The following is a 13,619-nucleotide window of genomic DNA, read 5'->3' as shown; positions in this document are numbered from 1 at the left end:
GTGTGTGTGTGTGTGTGTGTGTGTGTGTGTGTGTGTGTGTGTGTGTGTGTGTGTGTGTGTGTGTGTGTGTGTGTGTGTGTGTGTGTGTGTGTGTGTGTGTGTGTGTTTGGGAAGCAGATACTGCATGCCCATGGATACAGGATGTCAATTTTACATTTTACACTTTGATGGCTGGAATGGCTTAGGGTTGACGACAAAGTACAGCATCTTGCAATGGGTCTGGTCCACAAGATTCGATACACACCATGTACCTTACCATACTTCCTTAATGTCAACTAAGTCCACACCCATAACACCAGAGGGAGTTCAACAAACCATGTGCAACCCAGATTCAGCACAAACAAGGGACTAAATTATTTTCGCTCCTATGCCACCAAAATGTGGAACGCCCTACTAACAGTCATTAAGACATGCGAATCCCTTAATTGACTCCTTCAAAACTGCTCTCAAAGGGCACCTACGGACGGCTGCAATTCGAAACTGGCCCCCGTAAAATCTGAATCCCCCCCCCCCACCCACCCACCCCTTTTTCCCCTCACCCACCCCTTTTTTCCCCTTTTTACCTCCTCTATGATGATTTCCTGTTTTTGGCTATAGTGTATATTTGTACGTCTCTAAATGTTGAATGATGAATGATGATTTGAACATGGTGTACCCTATTGTAAACTACTGTAATGCTTTATGGTGTCGTCCACAGTTAACAGTTTTGTATTGAGTTGTGATTCGGAATTTTGCATATCTTCCGGCCACGTGGTTTGTGCAATTGTATATATAATTCTGTGAGTACTTAAACGTCAGTATGACACTATACCTTGTTATCATGTTCTCCGAGCTCGCTCATTGCTTAATTCAGAGAGGTAACTCGACTGAATGAGCACTCACCACTTTAATAGAGGAGGGCCTTTCGGATCACAACAGAGGATTATTAAGATGCATTGTTTGTCACAGTTGTATGATGAAGTATTAGGCTTGTGACCTTGTGCTGCTGGCCTGTCTATATAAGTATTTCCGCCTGTCGAAGGTAGGGCAAGAGATTATGATTTCAGCCCTGTTTTCAGGACTAATCTCACAAATTGCTGAACCATGGAAGACCCCAATATTTTTCCAATCCGTCATCGACAACAATGCTATTTAACAAATCCTTGACTCTACTGGTTTAGAATTACAAGCACTGCGCTTGATTTTTCAACAGCAGTATTACAATTCCTTAGGCTTAGACAAACAAAGACACAGCGACCAACACAATGCACACACACGCACACGTGTATGTGCACCCCATTCACACATTGACACACATTGCAACACATGCCACACAGAGACAGAGAGACCAAGCAGTGAATCAACTAAGAACTCAGCTCATTTACAAGCTTGTTTTAAAAGCAACGGCTGGCGAAGATCTGTGCTCTGCCTCTGTGGTTTACATCTTTCTGCCTGGCCGATATGGACTAAATCAAATATATATATCAATATATGTAATATATAAACATATTGTGGGGATGACTATTGGTGCTTTCACAAAATATGTACATTACTGATACATAACCATCAGTGATAATAAACTGTGTAAAAGCAAATAATAGAAGAGCTAGAACATTATATGTCAGTTCATACATATAATGTAGCCTTTAAAACCAGTAAAAGACAACACTTATACCATTTAATGTTATTACAATACCCAAATCCCAGACAATATCTAGTCTCTCATCATAATACCAATGTAGTGCCCAGTCCTATGTGAATGTTGTCACATAGGACTGCCCGACTGTGACTTAGCCTTGGGGGGAGTGTCATAAAGCCTGAAGATATACAAAGCACACACACGGCTATCTCTGCAAACATATGTGCATTTTCCATCCTGTGTCATTCAGTGTTTCCCCCCTGCAGAGTATTTCTCCCTCCCTTATATTTTGTTACAGTCCCCAGTGTGACAGCCTTGCCTGAGTTGTCACTGTTCCACAGACCACAGTATAATTAGTGTGGTTTATGTATCTGGCTGGCTCCCTGTCTGCCTACAGTGTGGAAAACACCCCATCCCTCTCTACTAGAGAGGAGGAGAGGAGTCTGGTGAGGGCTTGCCATTGTGTGTGCACACGCGTGTGTGTGTGTGTGTGTGTGTGTGTGTGTGTGTGTGTGTGTGTGTGTGTGTGTGTGTGTGTGTGTGGTGCGTGCGTGCGTGCGTGCGTGCGTGCGTGCGTGCGTGCGTGCGTGCGTGCGTGCGTGCGTGCGTGCGTGAGAGAGAATTATTTAATTTCATGGTGAGAGTATATATTGTTCAGGCACAGGCTCACATCTGTTCATCAGCACGACCTTTGTGACCACCATCACTAATGTTTCTGATTCAGCAGTACAAATGTCACAATGTGCTTTCAATCACACACACATCAACACACACATCTCCAAAAGTGCACTTTGCGATGTTGGTTAACATTAAAGAAAACCAACATATAACCTGGAAAACTATCCCGTTCCTAAAAACTCTTGCCACATATCAAGATTTAAAGGGATATTTCACTTTCAAACAGCTTTTAAGTTGCTTCATTCAGTATTTAGATATTTGATATTCATTTTACCTGCCCCGCCCTCTTCCTATACAAATCCATTGTAACTTCAAACTCTTTAACTTTAACCATGATAGATTCATCAAAAACACCTGTCTTTTTTTTCTGGTGTTTTCTGATATTGTCCTTCTAATACGTGAGGGGTCTGTGTTTTTTCAATGACTGTTTTCATTTATGTGTAATAATTGTCTTTGGAAAATAATGAGGACCCCTAGAGGACGGAGGAGACTAAAGAATCAAAAGATTAAAAATAAATGAAAACAGTAGGCTAATTGAAAAACCACGGCCCCCTCACATTTTAGAAGGACAAAATCAGTCACCAGAAAAATACAGTGTTTTTGATGAATCTATCATGGTTATAATGGAGTTTGAAGTTACAACAGGTTTGTATAGAAACGGAAGGGGGCAGGGCAGCTAAAATGAATATTAAATATATAAATATTGAATCGAGCAACTTAAAAACTGTCTAGGGTGTAAGATTGAGTAGATGAGGAAATGACCAAAAGTTTTTTTGAAAGTGAAATATCCCTTTAAATATTTCACTAGTTGTTCAGTGTTGTTCGGTTAAACTCCTCTACTTTCAAATAGGTTGTAACAAATTGTACGATTTAACTGTGTTTTTTGTCTGCAAGCTTTGGGGGGGGGGGGGGGGGGGGGGGTAGGCTTTTGTTCATTATTGCAGTAGACTACTTTCTCTTGCCATGTAACTATGTAACTGCTGTGCTGCCTTTGGTGATTGAATTTATGCTGCGGAATCAATTATAATACAATGATTTTTTCACTTATCATTGAAGAATACACAAGGTGCTGCAAGTTTTATATTTTGGTTAAAACTAAGCTCTTTCTGATAGCAACCATTAGTATAGACATATTTTGTTGCAACAGGGGTCTCCCCCCATCTATCAGGTCCAGATATCAAAGACCATTTAGTATGCACACTAATAAGCCTACATATAAACTTAAATGTCCATGGTGATAATCTAAAAATTAACTTTGGTAATCCAATTGTGTGTATACTCATTTTTTGTTTCATCACTTCAAATTGCAATTGTATCCCTTATCCTTATCCTGGTTGGGTGAAATTGGTATCCCGATTTGAAAATGTATTTTCTGTTTACTAAGGAGCTGTAGAGATGTTAGCCTAAACAAACACAAACACTGTATTAAAATGTGAATATGTAGAATATAGAGGTATACTCTTCTTTAGGCAATTGGTGTGCATTCATTAACTGCTAGCTTATAATGTGGGATATTAGGCTATAGGCCTATGGCTTATTTGAATCATAAAGACAATGGAAAATAAATCATAGCCTACCCAAGACAAGTAGCAGCAGTTGCCAGAAGGCTTAAAGTATAAAGTTACTAGAGCAGGGATTACTTTTTACTCCAGTTCCCACATTGGGCTACATCACAACCTGGAAGAGGTTTGTTTTATTATCATCTTTATTGTTTACCAATGCAACGTGGGCAATGCGGGTCGGTTTCTAACGGGCGCCTAGCGTAGTAGCATGGATCGAGGGATTCTCTTCATCACTGCAACTTTCCTTCTTTTTGACAAAAGTGGGGGAAGGGAAAGGAAAGGAGGAGAGAGAAAGAGGCGAGGGAGAGAGAGAGGGGGCTAAAAAGAGAAAAGACGACGTCAGATGGTTGTGGGATGGCTTTGTGTGAGGAAGAAGGAGAGAATAACGAGCTAAAGAAAGAAAGCTCCGGTGAATGAAGGTTTGGACCGCTGGGCTGCCCCGAGAAAACCCAAGAGCGAGCGCTTCAGCTTCGTTGGAAAAGTTTCAGCGTCCGTCGGTCATTTTTGTAAGTATAACTAATAATCAAGGTAACAAACTATCAAACCCAAAACAAAAACATCCAGCCATATAAGCTTTACTTTACCTCGTTTGTGTTTTGGTCTCAGTCAGGATATCTTTTTTCAAATCAAATGATTGGTGTGTTGCGCGTTGCCATTCATAATGCGTTCTGGGCGTAAGTACACACGTAGCCTAATCTCGTGGTGTGCTTTCTTCAGGCTCACATTCAACAGTTTTGTAGGGAAACTAAAGCAACATCATTGTTTCAAATAGCTATTTTTCGTTTCAGAATTCAGGCTATTTGCGCACGCGCACGTACGGATGCACGCACGCAAATAGGCTACACACACAGACACGCGCGCGCGCACACACAGACGCGCGCGCGCACACACACACACACACACACACACCGCTACATGATCGAGGTGCTACTTTTCATTGCCTGCTACTAGTCCCCGTTATGTCTCAGAATAAGTGTATGATTGTAATGCTTATCAGTGGATCAATGTGTCTTTGTTTTATGTATGGGTAGAAGCCTGCCCATGCATGCCGTGGTAATTACTTGGAGATACTGGTTGGTTGAAGGCTATCTGCCAGCATCTATACTGCTGCCCTCGGGGAGAGCCAAGAGCACAACTCTAGATAGAGAGCCAATCATAGCCAACAGCATCATAGGCTGCACTCCAAACGCCTCATGACTCATATTTAGTCGGTTATTTTTCCTGATCCAAGATGCACAGAGACCACATTCTGGGAGAGATGAAGCCGTTACAGTACAGTTGTCAGTTGCCCCTGTCTTGCTGGCCAATTTACATGTTCAGGTAGAACATCTGGCATCACTTTTGCACCAGCACTGCTCTTTATAGAAATCACCCCGGCAAGGAACTAAAATGCTTATTAGTGTGCGTGTATATATGGCACTTTATCTTTATAGTTTTTATTTCACAATCGGCCATGCGCAAGTCTTCAAGGCAGGCTATCACGCCCTCTTTTTATCTCTGTCTCTGTTCTATATCTCTGTCTGACTGACGGCCTCCCCTCATATCAGCAGTCCCACTTGAGTGTCTATGAAGGAAACATGGAACACATTGGTGTTGCTAGTGTGCCACCCAAGAAGCTGTATACCCAATGTAGGATAACACCTACAGTATATACAGTGGTGCAAAGTAACTAAGTACATGTACTAAAGTACTGTACTTAAGTACAATTTTGAGGTACTTTGGAGTACTTCCAATTTTATATAGGCTACTTTTACTTCTACTCCACTACATCTCAGAGACACCTATTGTATTCGTATTTTTTTTTTTTTTTAGATATGTTTTGGGCTTCTGCCTGTTATTGATAGGACACAGTGGAGATATAGGAAACAGGGAAAGAGAGAGACTGGGAATGACACGCAGCAAAGGCCGGGATCGGGACTCGAACCCGTGACACGCTGTCAGGCATGCGCCTATATGTGGAATGCGCCTGGGCGGCAAGGCCAGCGGGTACTTTTTACTCCACTACAATTATTTGAGAACTTTAGTTACTAGTTACTTTGTAGATTTTCCTTATTATCACAAAACATACATTAACTACTTAAGCCCTATTTAAACTTTGGCTATTTGAAAATAGCCAATCTACGGTGCGCCCGCTGGTCTAGTGGTCCAGGCGCATGCCACATATAGGCTCTGGCCTGACAGCGCGTTGCGTGTTCGAGTCCCGTTCATGACGACCTTTGCTGCATGTCTCTCCCCTTCTTTCTCTCTCTCTCGCTCTCTCTTTCCTGTCCATCTTCACTGTAACTATCGATAAAGGCACAAAAGCCAAAAACATCTCTTAAAAAGAAAATAGCCAATCTACAAGCTCACAACGTGTTGTGGTACTTTTTCCACCGCTGAATGCTATAAGCACATCTTATAAGGGAAACACGCACTAGTGTTTTGCCATAAAGTCTGTTATTGGCACTATTGAATGATGATAAGAAATAAATTAGGTTTCTGAGTAAACTAAACTAGGAAGATTTTTAAAGTAATTTAATTGACCCTAGCAGAGGACATAACACAGATCATTCATTCGTTCTATTCATGCCAGGTTATGTTGACCCAGTTCCTTCCTGGTTAAGTTATAAATGACCGCCTCCAGCGTCTCCCAGATTCTTCTGATATCAAATATGGAAGACCCCGCCAACTGTAGCATAAGGACTAGTGCAGAGTTCTTAAAGGAAAGCAATTTAACCACCATTTTGGCTTCTCAGTCTGGACTAGAGAGAAAGCGGAGAGAGGCCACGTCATGTGTGTGAATGAGGGTCACCAAGAGGCTTTGTGAGTCAGAGACCGTGGGGCCACCACAGCATGGGGAGAGAGCGGGGACTGGGTGTTGGGCAGATTGAATGGGTTAGGGGCCACAGCCGCCCTGTCTTTGAGAAATGAAGGAGTGCATTCTGGGCCAACAGCGGCATGTCTTTGAGGGTCTGAGGGAGTGAGTGAGGGCCGGTGTCGGCATGTCTTTGTGCTGCCTTTGTGGAGTTGAGTTGGAACAGATGGAAAGGGACAATAGCATTCAAGTCTTACGCACACACACACACACACACACACACACACACACACACACACACACACACACATGCGCGCACACACTGCATGTACACACCACTTTGCCAAAGCACATGCACATGTGTGCAACCCTGCACGCACCAGGGAAGTCATGCATTTTGATATGATTAAGCCTTGCAAGAGTGAGTTCACCGGTGTGGGTTTGTGTTTGTGCTTTGCAACGTGAGCTGTATTGTTTTAACACGCTGCTGGGGTCTGTCACGCTGATCTTTCTTTGTGCCCCATTCACTGTCGTCACTGAAAAGCCATAGAATTGCATTTGAATGCAACGGTTGCTGGCATTCCTTAAGTCTTAAGAAGGAGTTGGTGATTTGAATTGAATGTGTTGTTAGGTTCCCAACAGTTTTGTTTTATGGGCTTTCATAAGGGGTTTGTCATATACATCTGAAATGAACTCTTAAGCACTTTAAGGGACACTTTTGCAGGGAGCTATTACTCACTGGTTGAAGTCATGAGACAGAAGTTGTGGTGTGTGCCTATCCATGGGAAACATTTTCTCCTCTTGTAACTCCCACTGAATTCACAGTTTATGGCAAGCTACAAAAGCACTGGCTCACATGTTTATGGTTAGGAAGAAAGGGTTCTATGCGCAGAACCACTGGGGCTGTTTCATAATATTTAGAAAAGGGAGTCAGAAAGCTTGTTATAAACTGAAGGAACTGACCTCATGCTGCACATTTAGTCAACACAGCACTTTTTTTTAAATCCTTTGTCTAACTCTCTCATATGCGCAGTTGTCTTTACACTCTTCACACACATGTTGTGGTGAGGCATGTTGGCAGGTGGATGTGTGCTTTCCCAAGGCTGTGATGTAGTGGGTGTGACAACCGGGGAGGACGACTGTAACTACTTATCTCATTAGTGCTTGTGTTTAAGTCACCTTAATGCCTCTGTGTTGAAAGTCTTTGTTCATTCGCTCAACCATAACACCTCCTACGGCAGACGTGGCTTGGATTTCACATGTGCGCAGATGTGCCCTCCAAACCCAAGAGGGTAGGGGGACTTTGTGCAACGTTTGCTGTCTTTGAGGAGGTATATGGTAAATGAGTTGTGCTGAAGGATTTAAAGTCAACAAACACTTGTGGGCCATGGTTGACTTTATGCTGCTGACTGTAAAGCTAAGACTTAAAACAGCTATCTACGTTCACTGTCATGAGTCATGACTCAAGACTCAAGAGAGAGAGCCTTCTCATACAGGAAGAACCCTTCCATTTAAGTTATGTCAAATGTATCCAAGTTTTCTCAATGGAAAAAAAATACCGGAAAGAAAAGTTTTGCGGGGTTGATGAGCAAAACGGTTTGCTCATCACCATATGGTGGACAGAGAGAACTATTTTGTTATTTGACCGTCACGTTGTGTGTGGGCTGTGTTGGTTTAGCTCTCTCCAGCTGTATTTCTTCACTCACGTTCACTTCCACCCAGAGCTCGGCTGCTTGCATTCTTTTATGAGAGCGGGATGGGTTCAGTCCTGCCTGGTATCACACTACTCGCATCTCTCCTGGGATCCTACGGGATGCTGCGGCCTCCAGACCCCTGCACACACACAAGCGCGCATGCACACACACACACACACACACACACACACACACACACACACACACACACACACACACACACACACACACACACACACACACACACACACACACACACACACACACACACACGCGCGCGCACGCAGGGGAACACAAGGTCTTCATCGTGGTGGCCTAACTCCTGCACTGTGATTTCAGCATGGTCCACATGTTGTTTGGCCGGCTACGTAGTGATCTGCCCATGGCCCACTATAGGCTCTGACGTTGGTGAAATAGCCTCTTATGTGGCTTCGGTTCCTCTGCATGACTCGTCCAGATGCCTGACCACACTGGCCCTGCAGCTCAAGGAAAAGATGGCCTTGGTTGGAGGTTTCTGGATCTGGGGTCTCTGACTTAATGCACTAAAAAAAATCCAACTACTAGCAGCCACCTCCCAGCCATCATCACCTGGGGGCGGACAACTGATCTGGGTGGGTGATCCACCAGTTTGACCACTTCTCCAGAGAGGGTCAGCCCCTCCTTCAGCTCACACACACACACACACACTATAAAGTAGGGGGGGGGGATATATATTTCCAACCGATCTGTTACAAATTTTAAAATACACGTCGTCCATGAATGGAATCGTTCCCTTGAACGGCTCCCTTTTTATTATGGACTGGCCTCTTTTTATGGAGCAATCTGGGTCAACTGCCCTTTAGATCTCTCAACCGCCCCACCTCACCTATCACTCCCACCCCACCCCCTTTCACTTTCAGCCCTCCTCTCGAATCTCTCTTGAGTTTTTACTGTAGCGGCCCGGCTGCTTACAAGCGCTCATTACCTCAGCACCTTGGCATGCCACCAGCGCCTTGGCTGATATCTCAGACCAATTACTCTCAGTTTACTACTCGCGGCCTCCTGAAACTTAAGGCCAATGAACTGACCCACATATGTCTACATGCCTACTTATATGGGCTTTTAGAAACACTGGCTCACATTGATAACATGCATCATCAATAGAGAGCGTTTTGACCAATGCATGGGGTGATTTTAGCCAACAGGTTTATACAATGAAACTTCCAGAGCTTGTCATCAGCCTTTGTAATATACACACCATCTCATCTATACAGACATCTGATGAATCACATTGCCGCAAAGGCACTGCTCAGTGCTCAAGTTGGCTCAGCCTACGTGGGATCGGAAAATTGTGTGTAAGTTGATCAAGCCCGGCCCCTGACAATAATACACATATCGTTGTGAGTAGAGGCAGAATTGCGTTCATCCCAGGGGTGTAACATTAACGTTATTGTGGAAATGAGAAGATCAGACAGACCCACCCAGTCACCACCTGCATATAGTCTATAATTGTATGTCCCAACTCAGCATCATGGTCAGGAGGACTCATAAAGTGATCCGTAGGCCGTAGGCTCTAGGACAGTGGTTCCCAAACAGTGGGCTGGGACCCATTTGTGGGCCGCAGACACATTTTTATGGGTCCCTTCATTTTTTTGTTTTGTTTGTTTAGTAGTTTCCTTTTGAATTATTATTATTTCAAAACATTTTCAAAATTAATTAAAACCTAACTTTTTTTTCTCCCAGTAATTTCATGGAGAAATAAAAGAAAAATCAAATAAATGAGAAAATAAATGTAAAGAAGTTGTGAAAATAGCCGATCTACAAGCTCGCAACGTGGCGCGAAGCAATGCGTTGTGTGCTTGTAGATCTGCTAGTTTGGGTCCCGGGCAAACGTCTAATCTCTCTTTTGGGTCTCGGCCTGAAATAGTTTGGGAAGCCCTGCTCTAGGATAGCAACGCTGTTGATGGTGATCCATATTAATGGCAGGAGCCTGGTGGGAGGTATGGAGATATCATCTGGCTGACCTCAGGATCACGACGCCTTCGCTGCTGTTAGACCAATCTCTCCCGCACTTGAATGAATAAGTCATAATACTGACTGAGGCACTGGACTGTAAAACACTACCCCCCCCCCAGCGCACGCATAAACACAGAAAGCCTTGACCTTGTGGAGGAAGTGCCGTTTGAGCACTTTCCCAGAAGCCTGTTCAATAACCAGGAAACGAGCGGAAAGTATTCATCAGTTCCAGGATGTACTGACTCCTCCATTTTCTAATTGGCATTTAACACACACACACACACACACACACACACACACACACACACACACACACACACACACACACACACACACACACACACACACACACACACACACATACAGTACAGATACGCACACAGGGTTACTCAGATATTACTTGTATGAGTGTTCACAGTATATAATTTATACTTGACTTTATACTTACTTGACTTATCTCTCTGTGCTGAAATTGACATTTCAATCCAAGCTCAAAGTATCCATCTCCTCTGTGAGTGGAGTCTTTTCTTTACCGACACTTAAGAGAGCCATGATTTCCTGTAAGTTCTTTAGGTGGGGGTCACAGACTCAGTAGGTGCCTGCTGACTGCCTCAGCCGAGGTATGTTTATACTCTGTCCCTGTAGTTTAAAGAGAGCGAGATGGTAATTTGTGGGCTTTGTAGCCTTAACACACAGCACACGTTGCCCTGCCTGAATAGGCTGTAATCAGCTGCAGACAGAATGCTCAAACTCTGCAAGGAGACCAAAACTGTTGCCTGGATATTTGGTCACACAAACACAAACACACACACACACACACACACACACACACACACACACACACGCACGCACGCACGCACGCACGCACGCACGCACGCACGCACGCACGCACGCACGCACGCACGCACGCACGCACGCACACATACACAATTCAACAGACTTGAGCGGAAAAATTATCACACATCTACATAGCAGTCTTTTGCTGTTGCCGACTAGCAAAAACACAAAATAACATGATGCACCTACGTGTGGCGACATCCACACACATCTGTGCATGTATTTCTTTTAACCTTTTCTTAAAGATGTTTTTGGCTTGGTCTGAGTATTGTGAAAGTTGCTATAAATTGGGCAAAACAGTGGCTATGTGCAGGGCCGCGGGAAGGTATTTACAGTAGGAGGTGCAAAATGCGCGTGCACACACCTCGTGCACGCACATTTGTGCATTTTCACATGGAAAAGTGGCTTTTACTTTCCCTCTCTCCACACGCAAGTTATATGAACAAACATTTTGATCAATATTTTATTTCATTGAGACACTTCAGCTCATAGACCATTTATTGCAAAGCTATTGCATGTTAGTATGGCGGTGTGTCTCTGCCCATGTGATATCAGATGATCTGTGTACCTAGACACAGGTCTGATATCACATTTGATATCTCCGATTATCTGTGCACCAAGACACAGCTCTGATATCAACGATCCCCCAGAGCAGAGCCAAAGATACAATAATCCATGAACAACAATACACAGTAATAACACATCAACACATGATTCAACACAATGGATCTACACAATCGCAAACAATACAATAATATCCCATAACCCCTGGACTAACAACTATACAGGGATGTCATGCGCATTGGCATGACATCTATTTAGCCCTTGCCTTTTCATCTTATTAATTATTATAGACCACTAATTCAAATGTGTAGGCTATAATTATGAAAAAAAACAACAATAATAAAAACATTATTTATGATTAACATACTGATGATTGCAAAATGGTTGAAATTCTTCCATGTACACAAATATGGCTTAGATTTCAGTTCTTTATTTCTTGTTCTCAGTTCTCTGTTTGCTGGAAAGTTCTAGTCAAATGATTTGTGGTTTGCCACCAAGTTCCCTTTATTCACTATCACTGTGACTGCATATAGTTGTACAATATGTCTTTTGTGTCATGCCGTCTGTTCCCAAACTCATTTAACTGATGTCTTGTCTCATTAGTAGTAGCTTAATAAACAGGTCAATCCTGTGTTAATTCACTATCCCACTCATTTGTTAGTTTCAAGAGTAGTAGTGGTTTCCGTTAAGGTGAAGTAAGGTATGTATTCAATGTTGATGAGAAAGTCTTAGAACATGCACACCGGTAGGTGGTGTGATGTAAGGAATTATGCCAGTGGAACAATGAAAGAGCAACAATGAAAGGCAGCTATTAGCAAACATTACTTCTAGCTGTCTGTCTTGTCTTGCATGTCATCCCGACACTTCACCAGTCACCAAAATAATTCAAACTAATTATTTAAATATTTTGATATATTGTAGACATTATAACCAACATAAAAAAATGTCACAGACATGGACAAGTCTTGCCAGTCTTGTACGGACATGTTGATGACCCCTGGAACAAACAGACACATGCAATTAACCAGAATTAGGCGCCGATACTGTGATACATACAGCATATTTATTAGGCATAGTAACAGGAATCTGTTTTGAACAGATTCCTGTTTTGAACAGATCCCCCCCCCCTCCTGTCCGATGGGGGGGGGGGGGGGGGGGGGGTGCCTTGGGGGAGGGGGTGCTCCAGCCCCTACTTCCCTCAGCCATGGCTATGTGGTGAATGTGTTTGTCTGATGTATGAAACCATGTTGTAAATGATTACAACACATCTGTTATTTACACTCTTGATAGAATGCTTTGTCAATAACAAATAACAATAACCTATTCTTTGTATTTACCTCTTTACTCTTTTCAAATGAAGCACACAAATTTGAGACTAGATTTTATTGTAGTTGCTTCCTTTACTAACTGTGTTACCTCGGCTCGGAGATGTACAAAAGGTGTTTCTTGATCTTTTTATTTGATTTTTAGCTGTGGTTTAATTAATCACACTGAGGAGTAGGCCTGGAAAAAAGCAGTCCGTATATAGGCCATCCTCACAATCCCAATTCTACCTCAGCAACAATAAGACAATGTTACTTCCTGTTTATCTAACTTACTTCCTCTCTGGTGAATATGAACAGCAATGGTGCTATAGTTTATTCCTTAGAACTGTTGATGTAACGCTCTCTGCCTGTTCTATTCTGATGTGCCATATGTTTATTGACCCGGGGTCAAATCTGGCAAAGCTATGTCATTTTGCTCAGACAGTGTATTTTAGCACAGCATTCACCGAATCTCTAATTAAGACAAGATCTCTAGAAACAATGTGTAGCAAAGCTCTAAAAGCAGAGAGGCATGTCTCTGAAAGGAGCAAATTTGGCTCAAGCCAACCTGCA

At 43.0% G+C, this 13,619-nt stretch overlaps 2 protein-coding genes across 2 annotated transcripts in view; one reads left to right on the top strand and one right to left on the bottom strand.

Annotated features, from left to right (window-relative positions):
* The window catches only part of LOC306934212 (betaine--homocysteine S-methyltransferase 1-like), a 23,779-nt gene extending 19,249 nt beyond the window's left edge, over nucleotides 1–4,530 (bottom strand). The window contains exon 1 of the mRNA XM_079516756.1: nucleotides 4,443–4,530. The gene's annotated coding sequence lies outside the window, so the exon portion shown is untranslated. The remainder of the gene's footprint in view (nucleotides 1–4,442) is intronic.
* LOC306934213 (LHFPL tetraspan subfamily member 2a protein-like) overlaps nucleotides 4,211–13,619 on the top strand; it is a 14,615-nt gene continuing 5,206 nt past the window's right edge. The window contains exon 1 of the mRNA XM_079516757.1: nucleotides 4,211–4,364. The gene's annotated coding sequence lies outside the window, so the exon portion shown is untranslated. The remainder of the gene's footprint in view (nucleotides 4,365–13,619) is intronic.

Source organism: Electrona antarctica (assembly GCF_951216825.1).
Source record: "Electrona antarctica genome assembly, chromosome: 12".
Lineage (NCBI taxonomy): Eukaryota > Metazoa > Chordata > Actinopteri > Myctophiformes > Myctophidae > Electrona > Electrona antarctica.
The sequence above is the reverse complement of the archived record's forward strand: the minus strand, read 5'-3'. Positions and strand labels throughout refer to the sequence as shown.